The sequence below is a fragment of the Nothoprocta perdicaria genome, unplaced genomic scaffold (assembly GCF_003342845.1).
Source record: "Nothoprocta perdicaria isolate Ctin4 unplaced genomic scaffold, notPer1 scaffold_7, whole genome shotgun sequence".
In the NCBI taxonomy this organism is placed as follows: Eukaryota; Metazoa; Chordata; class Aves; order Tinamiformes; family Tinamidae; genus Nothoprocta; species Nothoprocta perdicaria.
Genome location: NW_020455976.1, coordinates 173,928 through 195,386, shown reverse-complemented (window position 1 = coordinate 195,386; position 21,459 = coordinate 173,928). Strand labels below are relative to the sequence as shown.

At 36.6% G+C, this 21,459-nt stretch overlaps 1 protein-coding gene across 1 annotated transcript in view; it reads left to right on the top strand.

The window, feature by feature from the left end:
* Positions 1–21,459, top strand: part of LOC112957041 (adhesion G protein-coupled receptor A3-like) — a 237,258-nt gene that overhangs the window by 164,672 nt on the left and 51,127 nt on the right. The gene's annotated exons all lie outside the window — the stretch shown is intronic.

The window sequence follows — 21,459 nt, the reverse complement described above, 5'->3', positions numbered from 1 at the left end:
GCTTTCAGCTTCACCTTTTTTGTCAGCCTTACTTTAATGAGCCTGGCTTTGCTGATGAAGCTATACAAACAACCTTGATGTCTGCTTTTGTTCCTGGTGGCTTCCACCTGCATTCCCCAAGTGAAAGCTTACCTTAAACCTCTCGCCTCGTGCTGCGTCTTCTGCTGATGCTGTCTCAGACGTGACAAGAGAGTATTAGTTCTCCCGCCTAGTACAGCTGCCCGCAGCTCTCCCGAGATATTGTGTTTCACAAGCTCTGCAAAGGCCTTTTAGCACCAGGCATTTCTTGGATTAAGTCTCGTGCTCACAGCATGACATACCGATAGTTTAGGTTGTTTTACTTGTCGTGCATACTCTCTTTCAGCAGCTGTCTGGTTTGGTTTTTTGCAGTCATCCACAGAAACATTGTCAGGACTAGGAGTTATAGTTCACTGTGTTTTGTGCAACTAACATTTCTTTCCTCAAGTTTCTTTACTAAGGCTGTTGATAACTGAATGTGTTAAGGTTCTGTTTAAATGTCGGTGAGGGAGAATCACGCTCGGATGCTTCTTCTGGGAGTCACTATAAACAACACTACAACATATTCTTAGTCTTTCCAAATCCCAGAATGACTGATCTGCTTCATTTTATTACGAAATTCTCAGTATCACATCACCCAGTTATCCCAGATGTTCACATGTGTCCCATGTCCCTCATATCCCATGTTCTGCTGTACTGCCAAAGACCAGTTAAACATTTAAACATCTTTGTGGTGCTCGTGGCTGGTAAAATATCTCAGGAATTTGTGTGAGCCACTTTACACTTCCATTTTCGTTCTGTAGGCACCAGTTTCAAATCACTATGTTACTGGACTGCCTCGTAGCATATGGATAGTTCATTTCGGAGCTCTCCGTAACTGTTGAAGTAGACCATAGTGTTTCCATAGAGATGATCTCGCGCTTTTATCTCTTGTCATATAATCCTTTCCATGCAACTGATTAAATACTCTGTCAGAGCAGTGGGCAAAATTTTCTTCTGACATCTACCCAGTGATTCTGAGTTTAATGTTGTGTATTTCTCCATGGCTGGGGATCCTTTGATCCATGTCTTCAAAAAATCAGAGCATTGTGAGACAGCACATAAATGTGGGAGCAGTTCTGCTTTTTAAATGGTCTTGTTAAACAGCTAGTAAACAGGCATAGCTTTAAGAAGAGAATTGAAAATTTGTTTTTGAGCTTTTCACTTAAATTCAGGGTGCTCTTTTATGGGTTTCTTTTATTTGGGTTGTGGAGTTTGGGAGGGAGCTGAACGTCCCTCTCTAACCCTGATAACGTCTTCAACTGATCAGCAATGAGCTGATGAAATGGCAGTATAAATAAATATGCATAACAAATATAATAGCAAATATCTATGTGAAAATTACAACCTTTAGACATTTATAAAGAACTCATAGCACTTTCACATCAAAGTTTATTTTAGATTAGAGCAATTGGGTGCTCCTTGCATTACTGAGATAAACCCTGCAGTCCCCACTTGTTTCGACTGCCCCTGGTCTGGCTCTGGCACCTGGTTCCTATGAGATAAACCCAAGCATGTGCACAAAACTGTGACTTTCTGGATGTCTGCCCTGCCTTGCGGTCTCTGTGAGGTAATTTACTGCTGAACAGAGACAAGAAAATCAATTGTTTATTACCATACAAGCGAAAGGATGTATGCAGGAGATTCTTCTGGCCTGTCATAATCCATGTAGCCGTCCTCTTCATCACTGTTTTGCCAAAGTAAAGAAATTTGATTCCTAACAATAAATGATCCTATTTTATACAAGCTTTGGCCTTCACTCAGTGCTTCGGTTGCGCTTAATGTCTGTGGAATTGGTTCATTGATTAAGCAGGAAAAGACCTTCAGTGTTTGGAGTGAGTGGTCTTACTTGCTGCCAAGCATTACAGTAGCTGAAAATGTACACTCTGGGTGTGGTGCCATATAGTATCTTTACAGTCATTAGTTATGTTTGCTGAAAAGCAGAAAGGAGGCTGCAGCAACTCCTTAACTGCTGTAAATTAGTATTTTCAGTGGCTGATGATCTATGTTGCTCTTTCCTGACCCATCAGCACTATTTAACAGTATTTCCTGCACTTGTTTTCTCCTTATGCAAAAGGATGGGCACGTATTAACTTGCATGCGTTCTGGTCATCTTGTCAGCTGATGCCGTTTCCACAAGGTTTATGGAGGCAAGTGATAATTAATGTTCACAGCGTGAAATTGCCAACTTCCCCTCACATCCAGCAGAAAAGATGTGTGTTATAGAGCAAGCTGCAAAATTACAGTTCTTTGTGGATTAAACTCTGCCACAGTAACATCTAGCTGAAGCTTTTGCTCGGTGCAGATCTGGCTGTATTCACTGGCTAAAGCCTAGGCTATGTTTTCAGCAGGATATCAAGTCACTGCAAAATGTATATTGCATATGCCCTGTATGTATAGATTCTTTCTCTGTGTCGATTCTTTAAAACTGCTATATTAAAAAGAACTTTCTTTTAACTATTCTAAGAAATTATTTTTAAAATTACAAGCATAGATCTTTTTAGGCTTTCTTATGCTTAGCTATTTAGTTTTATATTTATTTCTACTTTATTTATATTTTATTTGTATGCCTTTTGGAGTAGGGATTTATAAGCAGCAATTTATTTTTATCTTAATTTCAAATGAAGTCTATTGTTTAATGTAATTATGTTAGCATAATACCAATTATTTTATTCATTCCAAAGAAATAATGCTGCCTGAAAAGAAAGCATACAGTTTATTGCCGCTGTCAAAATTAGAAATAAGCTGCGCAGAATTATAGGTGTAATTTACAATGTTATACCTAGACACTTACCAGGAATGATTATGGAAATCAATCTCAGGAGCAATAGAGTCATATTCTTCACATATATATTTAAGAATATTGACAAATGTGACTTCTCCAAGAAATACAGTTGAATAACTCAGGATCATGTAATAATTAAATTATTACATTAAGGAAAGTAATGCTTATTTGTCAGTTCTTTAGTCCTGAACACCACAATGCAGTCTTACTCTAAAAGATTTTTTTGAGGACAGGTAGATAGAAGAATATTCCTATTTATTTGCAAAGGGACTGAGCACCTACAGTTCCTACTCACTGAAAGTACAATGTTGGGATCTTGCCCTACTGGATGATCAGACTGTATGTTTCGTGTTTTTTACTAGTTTGAGACTTTCTTTCCTTCTTGCTTAACAAACATAATGGAGTTAAGAAATTAATAATAATTGATGAGCACTATTATTACAGTCTAGTATTGTGGATATGTCTCATGGGTATATCCAGACATTTCAGAGGGGGGGAAAAATATGTTTTTTTATATGTCATATGATGTTTCATATATCTCACACTCAGAGACGGACGTTTCAGAGGGGGTGGAGAAAGAGAAAATGTATATGAGAAACATGAAACTACCTGCAAAACCAACATAAAATATAAGTGATGCTTAGCTAGGAGTCTCTGGGCTGCAGAAATTAGCACTCTGGGTCGTGGTGGGGATGCTGGGTGTTGTCAACCAGAACCAACAGAACTATTAGTGGCTTGAGTAGCCTGGGGTGCTGTGTACAATGTGAGATCTTAATGACTGATTAAGATTTTTTAAAAGGAACAAATTCTGCTCCCTCTTATTAAAACAGTGGATGAAAAAAAGATATAGAAGCAGAAGTAGAAAAAAGACTACCGAGCACTCTCTTTTATATCATTTTGTAACCCTTATAACACTCTTCATGGTAACTCAGCTGCAAAATACCTAAAGATAATAAATATAGCAGTATTGCTTCTGATATTCAAACTGCTGCACAAAACAGTTCCTGCCTGCAGACTCAATTTTACCGTCCACTTCTCTTCACCTTAGATAATTATAAACTTCTCTCAGGAACAGGCAGTTCATTATGTAGTCACTCACTTATCTAAAACATAAAGTTTGGCTTGCCTTAATTGCTTCAGTCAGACAAGTCTTAAAAATACCCTGTCTGATGGTCTCCACAGCAGGTCTTATTTCTCCTGTATGCATCTAAGAACCAATTGAGATTTTACTCAGGGTTGCTTTATGCATATATCTGAGAAAAGCTTCACTGATCAGGATAAACCTGCTTGGATGCAGCCCTGTGCCACGTGCTCTAGGTGAACCTGCGTGAGCAGGGGGGTTGGACTCGATGACCTCTGAGGTCCCTTCCAACCTTCGGCATTCTATGATTCTATGAAAATAAACATTTTTGTTTTACTCTTTTTTTTTGGATCGATCCTGTGAACTGGCCCGCCACCACAACTTCCTTCAAAATTTACTTTTTTGGATTATGGCCATCACTTTCACTCACCTAAAGGAAGTTATCTTGAGTATAAGATTAAAATGAAATCAAACAAATATATACCTTAAAATATTAGCAAAGGTTTATATTTGTAAAGACACGAGACTGACAGCACATTTTTTACCCTGGCCTTTCCTAATGCTGTGTTTGAAAGCAAACACATGGTACATTCTACTTCTGGCAAGCAAAAATCTTGCTTTTCCTTCCCCATCCCAGTTCTTCCAGTTAAAGCTTAAACAAGCTGGAATTGTGTTAGTTACCTGAACATGTGCAGCACAAGTTATAGTAAAATAGTTCTCACTAGCAAAGCGGATCACCTATCTTAATGTGCTTGCTTCTCCTTATGTCTTTTCCCTGCTGGCTTTCTTAATAGGCTTTAATTACTCATTTTCACTGAAATTTGTTCCAGGGGATTTACTAGTAGAAGTTACCATCTAGCAGTTGAAGTTTTCCACGTCTCAGTTTAGGCTTCTTAACTCTATTTGGTTTGGAAAGGTCATTCAGTTCCAATTTGGATAGTTGTCCTGGAAGGCAACGGCAGATAAGGTTGCCTATAGCATATTGATGAGCCTATGGAAGTTGTAGCTGTTGTAGTGACACTCAGATTGGACTGTGTTATGTTAAAAATCAAAATCTGAAAATCAAACCAGTGTTGCTAATCTGAACTAAAATTCTAATGCAAACGCTGCCATGTATGTGCTGTAGTCAAGGATCATGCAACTGGAAAGCTTGCTCAAATATTTTGATGAGTATTATTTTAGTTAAATGCAATGGTGAAACAGGGTATTTTTAAATTGTTATCTGAAAGGCTTGTCCCCTGGCCTCAGAATAAATAGGAATAATTTATTTTTTACTGGCACTATCGGGTTTTTTTTTGAAATGAAACAAGAAAAGATCCATTAATTGCTAGCAATGTTACTCTTTAACCACATTAAAGTGTTTTTGACACAGGAGTATGGACGCAGCCTCAGGGCAAAATGATACACATCTGCCTATATTGTCATCTTGATTTATTTTTAATTTGTATTTTATTTTATGATATTACATTGCAGCTCAATCTAGGAGTTAATGGATTGTTACAGATGTGCAAAATTCCAGTAAAAATCATATTTGTTTTCCTACTGTTATTAACCTTTGTCTCTGCAGTCCTTTTGCTAGCAAAAAAAAAAAAAAAAAGTCTGGGTTTGTAGATGAGGAGCCCCAGGTTATGTTTTATTCCTTCTCTTGGTTTCTCTCTCTGCTTTGAATTCTTCATTTTTTACTTTTAAGCCTTACTGTTTTTGAAGATCGAAGTGCTATATAGAAATCCATTTCTTTTTCTTTCTTGCATTTAGTGTTCTTGTCAGTTCAGTTTAGTGTAACCTTAAAGATGAGTTTGATTTCAGTTTGTGCTTGACTTCACATTGCCTGTCACTAATAACGAATGTATCCACAGTGATGCAGGACTGGATGCTTTCCTGTGCTACTTCCTTTCTCATTCTTCCCAGATTACATTTATTTTTCTAACTTTTTCCCTACCTAGCCATTCAAGTAAATGAAGTAATTTAAAACTGAAATGAATATATGTATACTTACAGTTTTTGATTTTTCTGTATTTTCTGGTTAGAATTTGATAACTCTGTATCGCAGATTAAATTTGTTTAAAAACAGTATTACAGTCCCTGAATTTTTTAATTCTTAATACTTTACCCTGGCTTGTCCAGTTTTCTTCTCTGATGTGTTTTAAAGCTCTGTGGTGTGCAAGAATCATGCCATGTACCAAACATGGAACGTGCAGTCATGCCTAATTTTGATACTTGCTTCCAGAAAATGAGTGATGAGGATCTATCATTACCTTGAGGACTTTAATATAAAACATTATCATTTTATCTAGTAAATTTAGTCTCCATTTACCTTTTCTGTCCTTTTGCTTTATGCTTTTGCACATGAAAATCAGTTTTATTACTTCATTACCTGTACTGTAATACTGTAAATAAGACATAAATGTGATATATTCCTGTCATCTCTGTCCTACATATCTCTTTCAAAAACTCAGGCTTTCTTTGCACATAAATTGGTAAAAACACAAACCTATTGGTAAATCAGAAATCAAACTCAAAATTTAAGGAAATTTTTTTTTTCCCAGAAAAAATCCAGACTAGAAATTTTATTATGCATTTTAGTTTATTTTCCCAAATGAAATGGGGAAAAGCTGGCCGATGCTTTTAGATGAGCATAGACTGTATTTCATTACCAATAAAAATCTGTACTGTGATATACACTGAACACTCTAGCAATACTTCTCAATAATTCAATGTAAATTACAAAAAAAAAAAAGATATTTTTAATGTGTTTTTCGTCATAAATTCTTCTATGAATGTTATGCCTTCTGTCCTTTGTATGCAATGGACAGTCATATGCTTCTTTATTTTGACAAAACAATTTAAAGACCATAAAAGGTTAAACATATAAAATCTATCTAGAAGAGGCTTTTTTTTTCAATCACTTGCTACATTAAGTTAGTTTTCCAAAATGACAACTGTCTAGAGTTCGTAAATGTTGCATATGAGAAAACAGCAGAAGTTCTCCTCTGTTTTCTGACAAAAGTCAGTGTGGCTTTTAAGAACCACCAAGTCATACTTGGAATTAACGTACTGAGCTTAAGTGATACTAGGAAACTGAAAATATCTGTTTGTTCTTAAACCAGGTTTTTACCTTAGGGTAATACTGAATTTGTTGACTTAAATCATTGTTAGAAATGGTCTGCACAAATTCAAACTGATGCTGTATGTAGGAGACAGCTGGTTGTCATGGTAACTGTAGTGCAGTTTTTAATTCCACTTGGTGAGTAATGCTAACACAATGATGCTGAAGAGACCCTGGCTAAGCAAGTACAAGTATCTTGCATTTTCCATGTCAAGGTTACAAAGCAAAATAATGCTGCTGTTCAGACGCGCATCATTTTTCTCTTATTGCTATTGAGCACAGACCTTAAAAAAATCTTAAGATGATAGAGGATATCAAAACTAGCCATAAAATATGTATTGGGAAAACCTCTCCAAGAGCCCTGATAATAAGAAGAGATAAAGTCATAGATATTTGTAGCTAATTAGTGCTGGTTTGTTTTGAATATATTTGTTGACCTATTTTTCATATAGACCTATTGAAAAAACATGAGAATGTCAGCAATTTGAATGGTAGAAGAGCACAAACTATCCAATCAAGAAGATTTATTGGAAGAGAATAAGACATTAATCTAAGTTACTTCATTTTGTTAAAGTTGAGACATTTAATACTGTTTTCAAAAGAAGTAGTTTTCAGATAATGTGTCCTCTATGAAAGACACAAAACATAGTATGTCTAAATATAATTGGGGAAGTGGGACCAAAGCTTGCTTAATTAGGCTTTTTTTTAGATTTGTTTGAATCCTTGTGCTTCTTATTGCAAATCTTCCTTATGCTAGCTGTGGAGTCCTGCAGACTCAAGTTAAAAAAGGGGTCCGCTTGATAGTTGTATCTGTGTCCTTGGCAGCAGCGTTTTCATATTGCTGTAGATATATAGAGCTTCCAGGACCCGGAATTACTGATGAGAAAAAAATCTACGGCCTTTTTAGTTGCTGAGACAGACAATTTGGGACTCAGCCAGATTTTCTCAAATACACCATCTTATAGCTAATAATGTTAGTTATTAATTTTGTACACGGTGCTAGTCCTTCAGCTGGCATGAGAGACCCAATTTTTTTCTGTATTGATTTTCTTTCTTTTTTCCTCCTTGAGCATGTTTCTTTTCAGCTCCTGGCTCCTAAATAATTGATTCATCCGCTCAGGTGCTCATTCCAGCAGCTGCTCATAGTAGTAGTAGTAGGAGTTCCAAACTGTGTGTGTAGGATTCAGCAAAGTGCTTGTTTCCCGTTTCACACTGAAAGTAAAATTAGGGGATCCAGAAAAATAAGACAGCATAAATGGTGAACACGTTAAGTTTTTGTGTTAGGAAATGAATATTGCTGCTGCTTAAAATAAATATTGCCGCTGCTTAAAATAAAGGCATATCAGTTTAATAGGATACTGGAAGTGATTCAGCAAGAATGATAACACACTTGGGTAAAAAAAATATATCTGTCAGATTTGGCAGTGGAAGCCCTTGAGAAGGCTGAATTATACACAGTGTTGATGTGTCTGACTGATAAAATGAAGCCCTTTAGAATAAAGGCCTCTGGTACAAATTTGCGAATGCATTAAACCAACTGATGCCAGAAGAATTGACCTTTACTGAAAAAGATTAGAAAATCAGTAGAGCAAGATGGGAAAACCAAAAATATTCAAGCCGTTGCAAATGCTTACATATAACAATGTAAAACAATTCATTTTCTACTGATTAAATTGCAAATTTACTGCTTATATAACTAATTTACAAGACTTTTGAAATGAGCGTTTCATGGCATATAGACTCCTGTTTTTAATGACCGTGTTTCTGTTGTGTTTTTTTTCAAGATACAGGCCCTGCAGTAATAATACTTGAAAAGTTGTATTAATTCATGAGTCACAAGCGAAACAGAAAGGCTATGCATTCCACTCTTGTGAAAGCAGGCACATGAAAGCAGTCTTGTATTTGGAAGAATTAATATTATTGTTATTCCCTTCTGTTTGACCTAAAAAATGGAGAAAGTTATTAGTTTTCAGTCTTCACTTATAACCTACACTTCTCACTAGTATTCATTTATATTGATTTATTTTATCCCATCTAACAGTCAGTGTGTGAGATGAGGCAGTGATCCTCCTTCTCCAGGATTAGGTCAGACCTTAGTGGGGTCCGTGTACAGTATGGGAGGCCCCCAGTGACCTGGTTTCTTTGGCATCTCAGCTCTAAGGTGCTCCCTCAAGCCAGGAGAAAAATGCTGATGAGAAATCCTCCTCATTTAAACTATGAATTTTCCTGCAGTGATTAGATGACAAAAAATAGGATAATGTCTGTTACTCTTTCTAAATCTGACTCAGGAGAACATTGTCATTGTTTTGTAGCAGCTGAGTGACAAAACTTGAGTTCTTTGAGTAAAGGATTAAGATTTTGCTTCAGTCAGCTGCTAGAAATGAAATGGATAACACCGGCTTTGTCTACTGATTATTTTTGCAGTAACAAAGCAAAACTTGCACGGATGCTTAGATGATTTCTTAGCATCTATATAACTTCAAGAAATATGACTTGGGTTTCTTCCAGTCTTCTTCAACTGACAGCGCTATGTGATGTGATGACTATATTAGTAGAGCTGTTGTCTGAAGGAAGCAACGCTCAGAGCTCGAGTGCTTCTCTTGTGACTGTTTCTGGACTTTACTGTGGGCAGTAGAGTGGCTAGAAAATGTTTGTGGAATTCACATGACTCTGTGACAAATCCCACAGAAAACTTGGCAGGATGATTCAAGGTGGACTGCCCCAAAGTACTTGTTAAAATAGATGCAGGCTGTCCAGATAAACTAATAATCTCTGATGAGACAAGTGAGAGTACAAGTGACTCATCTGGAGATGCGAGTGTTCTTTTTGCCTCTGAACGCTTTCTGCCTTAACCAAGGGTTTGACACAATAGTTTTACTTGAAGCATACAATGTACTTAGGTTTTCTTCCAGAAATATTTAATTTTCAAGGCTTCTCCTTTTTGTTGCTGAAAACACATCTATAAAGATTTTATTTTGTGGAAGAACAATTGATGTTGTTTCATTGAGAGAAAAAAAAACAGGCATTATATTCCTCAGACATTACTAATTTCATATGTATTGCCCCAAAGATGATGTAGAAAAAGGTACTAGTCTTAGGTATTGACAACTTTCTTCTCAGGAGAGCTCCTGGTGTCATGTCATCATTACGGCACAGACTTGGGAATCCCTTTACTTAATATTCCTGGTCTCTCATTTCACGTGCAACTGTTATGTACCAAACCTGTGTTTGGTTTTGTTCTAAGTGTTTAACATGGCCAGAGTTGAACTCGAGTGAAAAGCAAAAGGTGAAACTGGGACACCATTTTTTATTCTATTTTTTTCAGTCACTGTTTTATCTTCTGTGGCCATGCTGAGTGCATGGGAGGACCTGAGTGAGACTTAGGGAGCAGAAGGCAGGATTTGGCATTGAAGCTCCAGAGCACAGTAGCTAACAACAGTACAATAGCAGTAATGAAGTCCATGTCTTATCCTTCATGCTCAATTATAAGAGTTCTTGTAAAATATCTCTTGTCATCATTGGAATACATTCACTTTATAACCAGGTAAGTAAAAGGTCTGAAGAACTCGAGTACTTCATCCAACTATAAAGACACTTCTATTAGTCGGAACAATCTCTCTTGCCAAAGTGACTAAACTCACTTTTTCTACGTTTCATCTTATGGCATACACTTTCTGATGGCACTGTAGAAGCTATTAAATCAGCTGAGTGAGTGAAACACAGAATACAAATTATTCTCTTCGCAAGTTAAAAATATATCCTCTTTCTCTCCCTTTTTTTTTTTTTTTTTTTTTTTTTTGAAGACGGCATTGATCTTATTGATCTAAGCTCCAGTAGTGATTAAAGAAAAAATTGTTTATTTGTTTCCTAGTGGAGCCTGATCAATTTAAGTAATTTTTTTTTTTTTTTTTTTTTTAAGAGAAAGCTGAGTTTGAGAACAGGAGAAATTATATTTGCTCCTCTCTACTGTTGTGAGGATAGTGAACTCTTATTTTGGTAGAGAGCAAAGGAAAGCGTGATTGTATGTATGTGAAATAGTCAAGTATTATCATTTTTTTCAAATAATTAGCGCCCTTCTAGCAAAGAAAGGGAATGTAGCAAATCCATGTCTTTCTCTAGAAATGCATGCCCTGCTCAAGTTACAGATTGCAGGTGTAATACTGTGCCTGATTTGTTTAATGGCTGTAGGCATTAGAGATCATTCATTAGGATAATATCCAAATTAGTCAAAATCTGCAGAATACTGAGGTGTTTCATGGTGTGGAACTTTTAAATTCACTTCCTTAAAGACTTAAATTGCTAAAATGAATTTCAGCAGCCTCAGCTTTCCATCCTTATCAAACAGGGACAATGTTTCGGTAGTCATCAAGCAGCAGTGTCAGCATCTTATTGCTGTCATCCTTATATGAAAGCAATGCCAGAAAACCATTTAAAACTTGGATTTCTGTACTTCATATGCAATACAGATGCTCACGTTGCTTCTGACAATTCTATTAAAATAGTATATTAAAAATCTCTGAATTTTTTCCATTGTACACTCACTTATGTTCCCAAATGAACTTTATATTTATCTAGCTTAACTAAGTGTGAATACCACAGCAGTGAAATTATAAATCTAGGATACTTGAACAGTTGCTACATTCACTCATTTTGAATTACTATATCACCTAATGGCTACATTGATATATATATATATATGTATATATATATACACACTCACATTCAATAAATGGATATGTCTAAATTATCCAAGGCTTCAAAAAATCATAAAATCCATAATGGTATGTACTGGACTCTATTAAGATCTTCTGATTTTCTTTTAGTATAAACTTTTTTTTTCCTTATAGAGATGAGCCACCTAGTATCCCCTCTCAATTTCATCAAAATGTGTTTCAACAACTTTTAAAAAGTCTTTCTGAATACTTTATGTCTGCGTAACAGAAAATATTAAAATAGCCATTCCTGTTCCTAATGTATGATAATCACTAAGCTATGAAGCATGCAGAAAATAAAACCGTCATGAGTCTTGACATGACAGCTATTTCTAAAAGGAAATTAAAAGTGGTCTTGTGAAAAAAAAAACTTGTTTGTCAGTATACGAGAGCTAAAGTTCACTCCTTGCTCAAAAATGATCTGTATATACATAATTGAATACAGTGGCCATTGAGTCACAAAAGGTATTTGATTAGTCAGATATTCTATAATGCCTTCCTAAGATCTGTGATGACAGCTCTGAAGCTATATGTTTTATTTAGCTCACCAGATTATTTATTTTGAGTATATATTAAATAAATTTTCATCAATTTAGCATATTCCCATCCCATTCTATAAGTACATCTGCAGTGATTAATCAGGGTCTCATGAATGAATTATATATAATTATATATATAAAATATTATTATATGTAATGCATATATAATATTATATATTCTCTCCATATATATATCTCTACATATATAATCTAATTTGCTCGTCATTTTTATTTCTTCCATTAAATATGCCTAAAGATGAAATAAGCCTCTAAATAAAACGGAAATGTTCTCCTTCATTGTTAGTGGCTTGGAGGAAAATGTATTATTTCTAAAGGCTGACACATCACAGAAGGGGATGTGAACGTAGCTCCTAAGAGGGTGAGAATACCCCCAGAAGCTGTTGCCAGAAGCCAGCCTTTGCAAAAATGAAGCTGCAGCAAGAAGGGCCCTGTAGGTCCAAAAGAAAACAATGAAAAGTTGCAGAGTGACTGTAGGGGTATGTTCAAAATAATAAAAGAATTCAAGGTTTTGCTCCTCTGCCCTCTAATAAAAAGACTTTAAGTTCCGATTGAAAACTCTTAGGCCACCCTTAACCGTTTCTGCAGTTCTAAGAAAACCAATTTTATGCCTTCTCTGTGTAGTTTGCTGCATTATTGCAAACCTAACACAATTCTGCCTGGCTTGCAATAAGGAAGCCGGAATCAAAGCGTTATGATAGGGTTGTTCAAAGCACTAGAGATCCTTAAAATTAAAGTTGTATCTAAATTAGTAATTAACATAATAATGAAACTGTGTGGTGTATGCTATATAAAATTCAATTGATAGAAGATTGCTCCCTCAATATCCATTTTTGTTGTGCAACACATGGCTGAAAGACACATTTCTGGAAAAGATGAAAACTTAAGTAAAACTTGGGTGTTTCAGAATGAGGTAATATCCTGTAAGAACAAGCAAAATGTATGATAGTAACATATCTGCAGTAAATCAGTTACAAATGTGGATCTTAAAAACACAAGTTTTTGTAGTATATCTACAATTTTCCAGTTTCCACTTACTCTGAAAATGATAATTCCATTTCCATTCTCTGTGTTGCTTTCTTGCAGGTGTGGGTCACTTAAATATAATGTGACTGTTTTTTGGTTGTTTTTTCCTTTCTCATGATATTTTTACTGATGTTTGAGGAGCAGAAGCAGGAGCAAGTTCAGCAATTCCTTTATACAGCGAATTTCATAAGTTCTCAATTTTAGGCATTTATTGAAAAGCAGAAAAATAATTCCAAACTCTTCCAAAACAACTTTAGTTTTGTTTCAGTGAAAATACTGAAGTATCGAATTGGAGGGAATTGCCTAGTTCGAAAGGTCTTATTCACTCCGTCACATCACAAGCTTCAAATCACTTACAAACACCTGTGGGCAAGCTTCAAATATTTTGTACAAATGACCAAAAAGCCTCAGAAAAATAATGTGCCATAGAAACAGAGCAGGAAAGAGTGGGCACAATAACTATATTAGAGTATATTAGATGAAAGTTCCTGGATGCTAGAGAGAACAGCAACCCACACCAAAAGAGATTGCAGGAAGATCTTGCTAAGGTATTTCCTGAGTATTTTCTTGGAACATAGATTTAAAAAAAAAAAAAAAAGAAAAAAAGTGATGAAATGGGTCATATGCCAGGAAAAGTTCTAAAACTGTAAAAGAAAACCAGGTTGGTTTTGTCATTGCATCCTTGCTGTGTATAATATACAGTTCCTTGATTTCGAAGCATTCCTTAAAAAAAAAAAAAAAAAAAGGATTAAAATGTTTGGAAATTATTTCAGATAAAGAGGACTCACAAAGTTGTTGCTGTTCGGGTCAGTTCCACCATAAAATAGTCAAAATGTTACCTTAGAAGTTGCTGATTTTTTTGTGTCCAAGACCACTCTCTAAAGGCTGTCCCTGTCCTGTCTCTTTTAAGAGGTAGGAAATGTTTTCATACTTTTAAATCTTTTTAGTCTTGACCAGTGTATACTCATTTGTCCTTGTAGCTCCTACTGGGTATTTCCTCACATGACTCTTCTTCCTCCCTAGGCCCTATTCCTGTCTGTTTTTCAAGACAGCAGTCACAGCTTTTTCTTTCATTTGCTGAGCTCTTTTCAGCTTCCGAACCAGGATGTTAATTCCAATAAATAGGTGACGTTATTAGCTGTCTTCTGCACCCAGGCCATTTTAGATTGATGTTTCCTGAGCCTGTTTGATCAGGATTGCATAGAGTATTGCTGACTATGCCTTTAAAATCTGTTTTTCCTTTAATAGAAATGCTTTGCCTGATGTGTTCTGGACTATATTTGTCCTTTTTATTGTTAAATCACAGTGTTGCAGAGTCCTCCTGTGATCAACCAGCACATTCTGACCCGTTACTTTGTCTGGTGCTTCCAACAGATATCCCAAGCTTCTGACAGAAATTCTCGTTATCAATTGGTGAAGTGCATGGTTTTGAGCATTGCTTCTGAGTGCTGGGTGACATTCCTCTTCTTAGCTTCAAGGTCAAGTGAAACATTGCAAGTCCCCGAACTGATTTGCATGGAAACCTCTGGTATACTCCAGCTTAAATCTTCCCTGTTCAAAATAAATCACTGTGTGCTCAATTTTAGCTGGTTACTTATTCATCTGAGACTATTTCTGCTAATCATCAGTGTCTCTGCTTAGCTAACAGAATTCCATGTAGTATCAAATAATCTACTGAAGGACAAAGAAATGAGGCTAGCTGCATTTCCTTGAGTGTCAGGAGGTGTGTCATATTTGCCCTTGGTAGACCTACCCTCCTTCTCTCTTTTCTTCATTTTTTTTCCTTTTTTTTTTTTTTCCTTTTTTTTTTTTTTCCTCATGATAGCAGATTAACAAGTTAGTTTTGCTTGAGTAATTCTAAACTTCTTCCTTTCCTTGACTAAAAGTATTACATTTTGTGACGCTATTCCCATGAATGCATTAATAATGAGGTCCAACATGCAAGGGGCTGGACCTGTACTTTCATGAATAATGCCTGAATGCCTGACCGGCTTCAGTGCATCATGCTGAGGCGCAGAGACAAAAAGGTCCTTAGAAGCACCTCAAAGATCTGTTGGTCTGATGCTGTTTGCCAGGAGACTCTTGCACTCGCCTCCAGGCAGCTACCCTCGGCCACAGCACATGAGGAGGAGGTGGTGGCAGCAGCTTTGAGTGATGGTTTGGACTGGGCAGTCAAGTTGTTTGTTCATGCCTTGGTCTACACCATTATGGACATGGCTAATTTGGTTCAGTCATTCACCCTATTTGTAGTTTGCTCTACAGAGAACTCATTGCTTTACGATAGACTTCTGAAAAGAAAAAGATGCCTTTAAAAAAAGATATTATAACTGTCCCATGATTTCATGTATCATTTCTGATTTTTAATTTGGAAAGTGTAGCATTTTTATGTCTTCCTATTACTCATTTTAACATTGTCCCCAGGTAAACATCAACATTGGTGAAGTCAAGTAAAAAATGTGTTATCTGATTGTTCCTTGTCTGTCTTTAAACATTTCTATGTAGCAGTTCTTCCTTTCTTTTCCTTCTTTTATAAAAGTCTGAAGAACTCACTGCTGTATGTCTAGTATTACAACAATCGCCAAATCTACCCATTTCTTGATGTCTAAAACAGTATTTGCTGCATTTATCAGTGCTTCTGTTCATCAGCCTTTTGATTACACTCAATATCGTTTCTGACCCATCTCTCCCTCTTACTTAGTCTTATTAGTCCAATTTACTTTGTTAATTAATCTCCTGAGTTTACTAAGTTTTCAATTTGAAATAAAAATTTTGATGAAAATTTAATGAAAATGCAGGTGGTAATCAGGTTTTCTAAGATTATATTACCAGCTTTTCTAAACATTCTGCTTTATTTGCTAAATCTAATACACGAAGCATGACTTCTAAATGATTCTAGAAAAACTAGATAACTTTCTAGGAAACTTCTAGATGAATTTCTCAGTAATTAGTGTGATATGACCAGATAATCATCTGTTTTTTTATTGATGCCATATTTAGATTATGTATTACAGCAGCATGTGTTCCTGGCCAGGATTAAAAATACCTTGAATTCTGTACTCAGGTTTCCAGACATTGAGATAGATATGGACTGCATTCATATTTTTTATGCCTGCTTTGCCACATTACTACATAATGACTTTATCACAAAATAAGCCCAACATATGTAGCAATTCTATTTGTGTAGCTTCATGATTTTATGTTGCACTTTTAGTGGTACCTCATCATTTCTCTGCAGGTATCTATATAAATTTTGCTTTTTTATTGACAGTCTTCCCGGAGCCTGCCCAGACTTGTGTTTAAGGAGCATTTTAAATGGAGTACTTTAACAGTGACAAATAAGGAACAAATTTATGTAGATAAGTTAACATGGCTGGGATTTTCCATATGCTTCCCTCACTCTCTATCCTCCTATTTAGGACAGGAGGAAAAAAAAAAAAAAAAGAAAGAAAAGAAAAAGTCCTACTTTTTTTTTGTGACCTGCAAACTGCTTTGTCACTGAGTATGTGTCTTATGTAACTACATTTCTTAGAAATGACATTGTTTCTTTTCCTTTTATAGATCCTTCCAGTGTTTCTCTCTCCGAGACATTCTAAATTTTAGGGTATTTTTTTTTTATATATTTTTCATTGCAGAATAAGAAAATCAGTACTTAGATCTTACCTAAACACTCACTGGACTGAGCTAAATACCTCTGTACATGCTGAGATTATGCCAGAGGAACTCCACTTAAATTTCTTCCAGGAAAGACATCTGAAAAAGCAGTTGTACACATTTTTATTACCTTCACCACTGGACCTCTTCCCTGAGTCCCAAGCTGACCTCTGCAGATGCTGCAGGGGAGAAGCTGGCTCATTTGAGAGCCTTTTTAGCACCTATTGCATTGCCTATAATTTATTTGCTTGATTTTACTATGATGACCAGACCGGTACCTCAGCCAGTGCTGGTTCAGTAGTATCAGTTTTTACCAGCAGAATTTAGTTGCTACTTTTTCTTTACTGATATTGTATCTCCATCTAGCATGCGCATTTTTGACAACACTCTTGGATCTTTAGTAATCTAATGCATAATGTCTTTGATGAACTTGAATCTGTTAAACACCTCATCAGATTCTCTACAGTTTCGGAGGAGTGAAGTTGATTTTTCCAGTTCTCTGCCAAGTGTTGAGGTAATTTCATTTGCTTTCCTTTTTTTCCCCTCCATTCTTCTTCTAAACTCATGTTAAGGTAGTTTTTTAAGTTCAGAATATTACCTGTTGGGGGAAAAAAATATGCCCTACAACTGTTCTGAGGATTCCAATAGCTTCATGTCTTTGAATCAAGATTAATGCTTTTCTGAGAAATATATTTTATCTGAAACCAAAATACTGTCCTTGAACTCGGTATTAAAGCAGAAGCAAGAAAGCACTGCTGCAAATAATATGATTTATGTCATTCTACACTGTAACCAAGCATCTTCTTTAATACTGATCATCTGATAATGCACCCATTATCTCAATATTATGCTAAATCTTAGGCAAGTGAAGCAGGACCATCAGGAAGCAATGCTGAAAATAGGAGGAGGTCTCTTTAAAGGAACTAGAAGGGCCAACATATCAAAAAGGCACCCAAGGCTAGAGGCTGTCTTTCCTAAGCACTTAAAAGCTCCTTGTAAATGCTAGCATTGATTATAAGGAATGGACCGCAGACCAGAATAAAATTGCCTGGGGAAAAACTTCACTTTCAATCTTTCATTTTTCCCTTAAAACATTTTTAATAAGGGTCACACATGCATGAGCTGCAAAAATGTCAAGAGTCTGTAGCTCTCAATATCCTGAGGACCGTTTCCTTCACAGAATGAGGTTTTCTGTTCAAATTTTAAACTTTGGGAAGCCAGACAGACTTATCTGTTCTCAATGTTCCTTTTTGGAACACTGGAGACAAGTTTCTGCTCCACACACAAAAATTAGTTCAGAAAAAAAATAAGAAGAAATGAAGTGTCAGTTCTTATGGACCTAGACTTTCAAATTTGTGGTTTTATATTCCATATGGCATCTTCTCTGGGTCTTTGGAAAGTTCCTCAGGTTTCAAGGAGTCCCAGGAGATGAATATCTTAGGAGTCTTCTGGTGACTCCCAGGGGCTGTTTTACTGCTGATAAGCTCTCTAAGCCCAGCAATGGGTTGCACAGCAAATTTTTGAATATCCTGGTAGGTGATGTGGGAGATAATGGACAGATTTAGAAACTCGCATTGTTCCTATCATAATTGTGTCCAAATGAATGGATCTATGCTTCCATTTTAAAGAACTGGTATTTTCCAGCACAAAAAAAATATTCCTTAGGAAAAATATTCCTTAGGAAAATCTTCAGTATGTTCACAATTCAGTATGTTTTTTTTTTTTCCTTCCCTAACAAATACCTGTCCAATCCAGTTAATAGGATTAAAAGTGGAATGGAGTCATGAAGGGATTATTGACAAACTGTTTTGAAAATGCTTACAGAATGTCTAAATCCTCGCTAGGAAATTGCTGACACAAACTGAGCTTTTCATGGGAAAACTTGAGATACTGATGCTCCTCTCAATGCAGAGCTGCAGATCTCGTGCAGGGTTTCTAGGGATGCTGCCCCTAACATGCTAAGAAATGGCACCTGTGTAGTGATATGGTGGCCAAACAAAATTGTAAAAATACATTTTAACAGGGAGTCTCAAGGATCTGAAGTACAGTCATTCAATTTAAAAATCAACATCACTGTCATTGATAATAGTAATATTCATTTTCCATATTCTTCTGGCATCTCCAGACTCAGGAACACCTTATAGAGGAAAATAAATGCAATTACTTTCATTTCCCCAAATAAGAGAGAACCTGAGGCAAGAGCAGTGAAGGGGCTACCTCAATGCACGCAAGGTTAGCAGCATCCAGGACTGAGCCTCCGCTCAGGCTCCATCCATCCTCTGCTGCAATAAGAGGTTTGCCTCATTGCTCAGATTCCTCTCCTGTGAATAATGACTAATGCTATTGAAAAAAAGAATTCTCTCATTTCCTAGATGTACAAATTGCCCACAAATATTTATTCATATTTTTAAACAGCATTGTGAATGTGTGGGCACTTTCAAAGTGTGCGTTTTTCGTGACTATCGTAGCGCGTGAGTTTGTTGGCAGGCATGTTGCTGTAGCACTGTTTAATTTTGAGGCGTGTTTATTCAAAGTAAATACTTGGTGCGCTGTGACTATTCTGCCTTCGTGTGTACGCAAAGAGCAGCCCGGCCCCTTGGCCTTCCCTCCCCCTTCTAACCAGCACTCAAAGGCATTTCTTCCTATCGGATATGCTTCGGAGAGCATTCGCAATGAAGCTGGAGCCCTGTAATTGACTGTGGACATTAATTAGCAAAGATTATTAAATGGTTAATTTTATGGATATTAATGACCTTGGTAAATTTTATGGAGGAAAAACAGGAAAAAAAAAACCTTCTCAGGAGGTCTAATGAGGAAGTCATTTCCTCTAAGCGTGGCTCTGTGCCATGTGGCTAGCATCATGCCACGCTGTTACACGTGTGAGATGTGTTCGGACAGGCCGAGGACTGCGGCCCGTCTGTGCTAAACCCCTTGGTGCCCTATTTATACAGGCTGCAGCCTTTAATATGTGGGAGTAACCCGCAGCCTGTGAATAAAGACATTGAATTCAGCTGACACAGCCGTTTCCTTGACCCATGGTGCAGGCAGAATCCGGGCAGGAGTGTGGAGGTGAGGCGGGATGTCCCCATGCTCCCCGTGTTCCTGCGACCTGCCATCACAAAGCCACGCGCCGCTTGTGGTGTTATCCTTGTTTTTTTGTTGTAGTAGTAGTAATAGTATCAGAGACTCGCGGGAGGGAAAATATGTGAAACCCACACTGAATTAGATGGTTTTGCCTCATAGCAGAAGCGCTGTAAACCTGTTGTGTTCCTCTGGTGTGTTTAGGGCTGCTTTTGTCAAGTCGTGGCACGTTGTCGCTTATCCCAGTGCCTTTAGCTCTTGCTTTCATTATCGTAAGCTTATTCAGAGGCTTCTAGCTTTCTCTTTTTGTGTATAATAATTAATTTGTGTAACTCAATGTCATTGGCGTTGTTGTATTTCCAGCACAATAAAAATAAAAATCCTGTACAAGTTGATCGCACTGTAACTTGCCTCCTACAACCTTAACTCCTGCACCTCTTCACAGCAGTCCTCAATAGTCATTTGGAGTTTGACAAATTATATTGGTTAAAAAAAAAAGATTATATCTACTTATTGATAACAATTTTACAGCTAAAATGGTATTGTCAGAAGTTCAGATTGAGCAGTTACTTCGGAATACCATGCAATGAAATATGTCTTTTTCAGAGTACAAGGTGAAGTTATTTATGATAGCTTTATAATCAGCAAATTAGGCAGTGGAAGCTATCTGAAGACAAGTGCTTGATGATTAGCTCCATTATTTCCAATGGAAACCTTCAGAGCTCTTTTAAAATCCATTGTAAAAAAAAAAAAAAAAAAAAAAAAAACAGGAAAAAACCCCCTTCTGTTGTAATTCACTGTTTTTCACTTGAAATTTTTTAATAAGTGTTAATAAGTTTAATAAGTGTTACCAACTACATGGAATATTTACAATGGAGAAATTTTTACTGTTAAAATCTCCAGCCTTTCTAAAATGTACATGATAACACAGGGGACATTGTGTCCAAGCCTTTGCCTGCTCATTTAAGCAAACTGGTGAGACCAGCAGCTGCTCAAGCTTTTCGGCCACGTTGCCTTTGAGGTCACTGGCTGAACAAGATTTGTGGTAAACTTTTAGTTTTCTCATCATCTCTTTTGCACCTTTTCACTCTCACACGTGCACTTGTCACCTCACATGCACATGCATTAATGACATGTTTGTTTGCAGGATGGAGAAGATGGTTGTTGTACCTCTCAAGGAGGCCACGCGCATGTACTATGAGTAAACTGTGTGATAAGCTATGTAAATTATGTGCACAGAAGCTACACTTTGCCCTTGGGGAGATGCAAATGAGAACATTTTACAGTTTGTTTGTTTTTAAATACATGCACTTTTCACTTACAGGCTCAGGACGGACTCTGCCTGTTTATTTTCCCATTGCTCATCATCTTTTTTTTTTTTTTTTTTTTGCAAATAGTCTTTA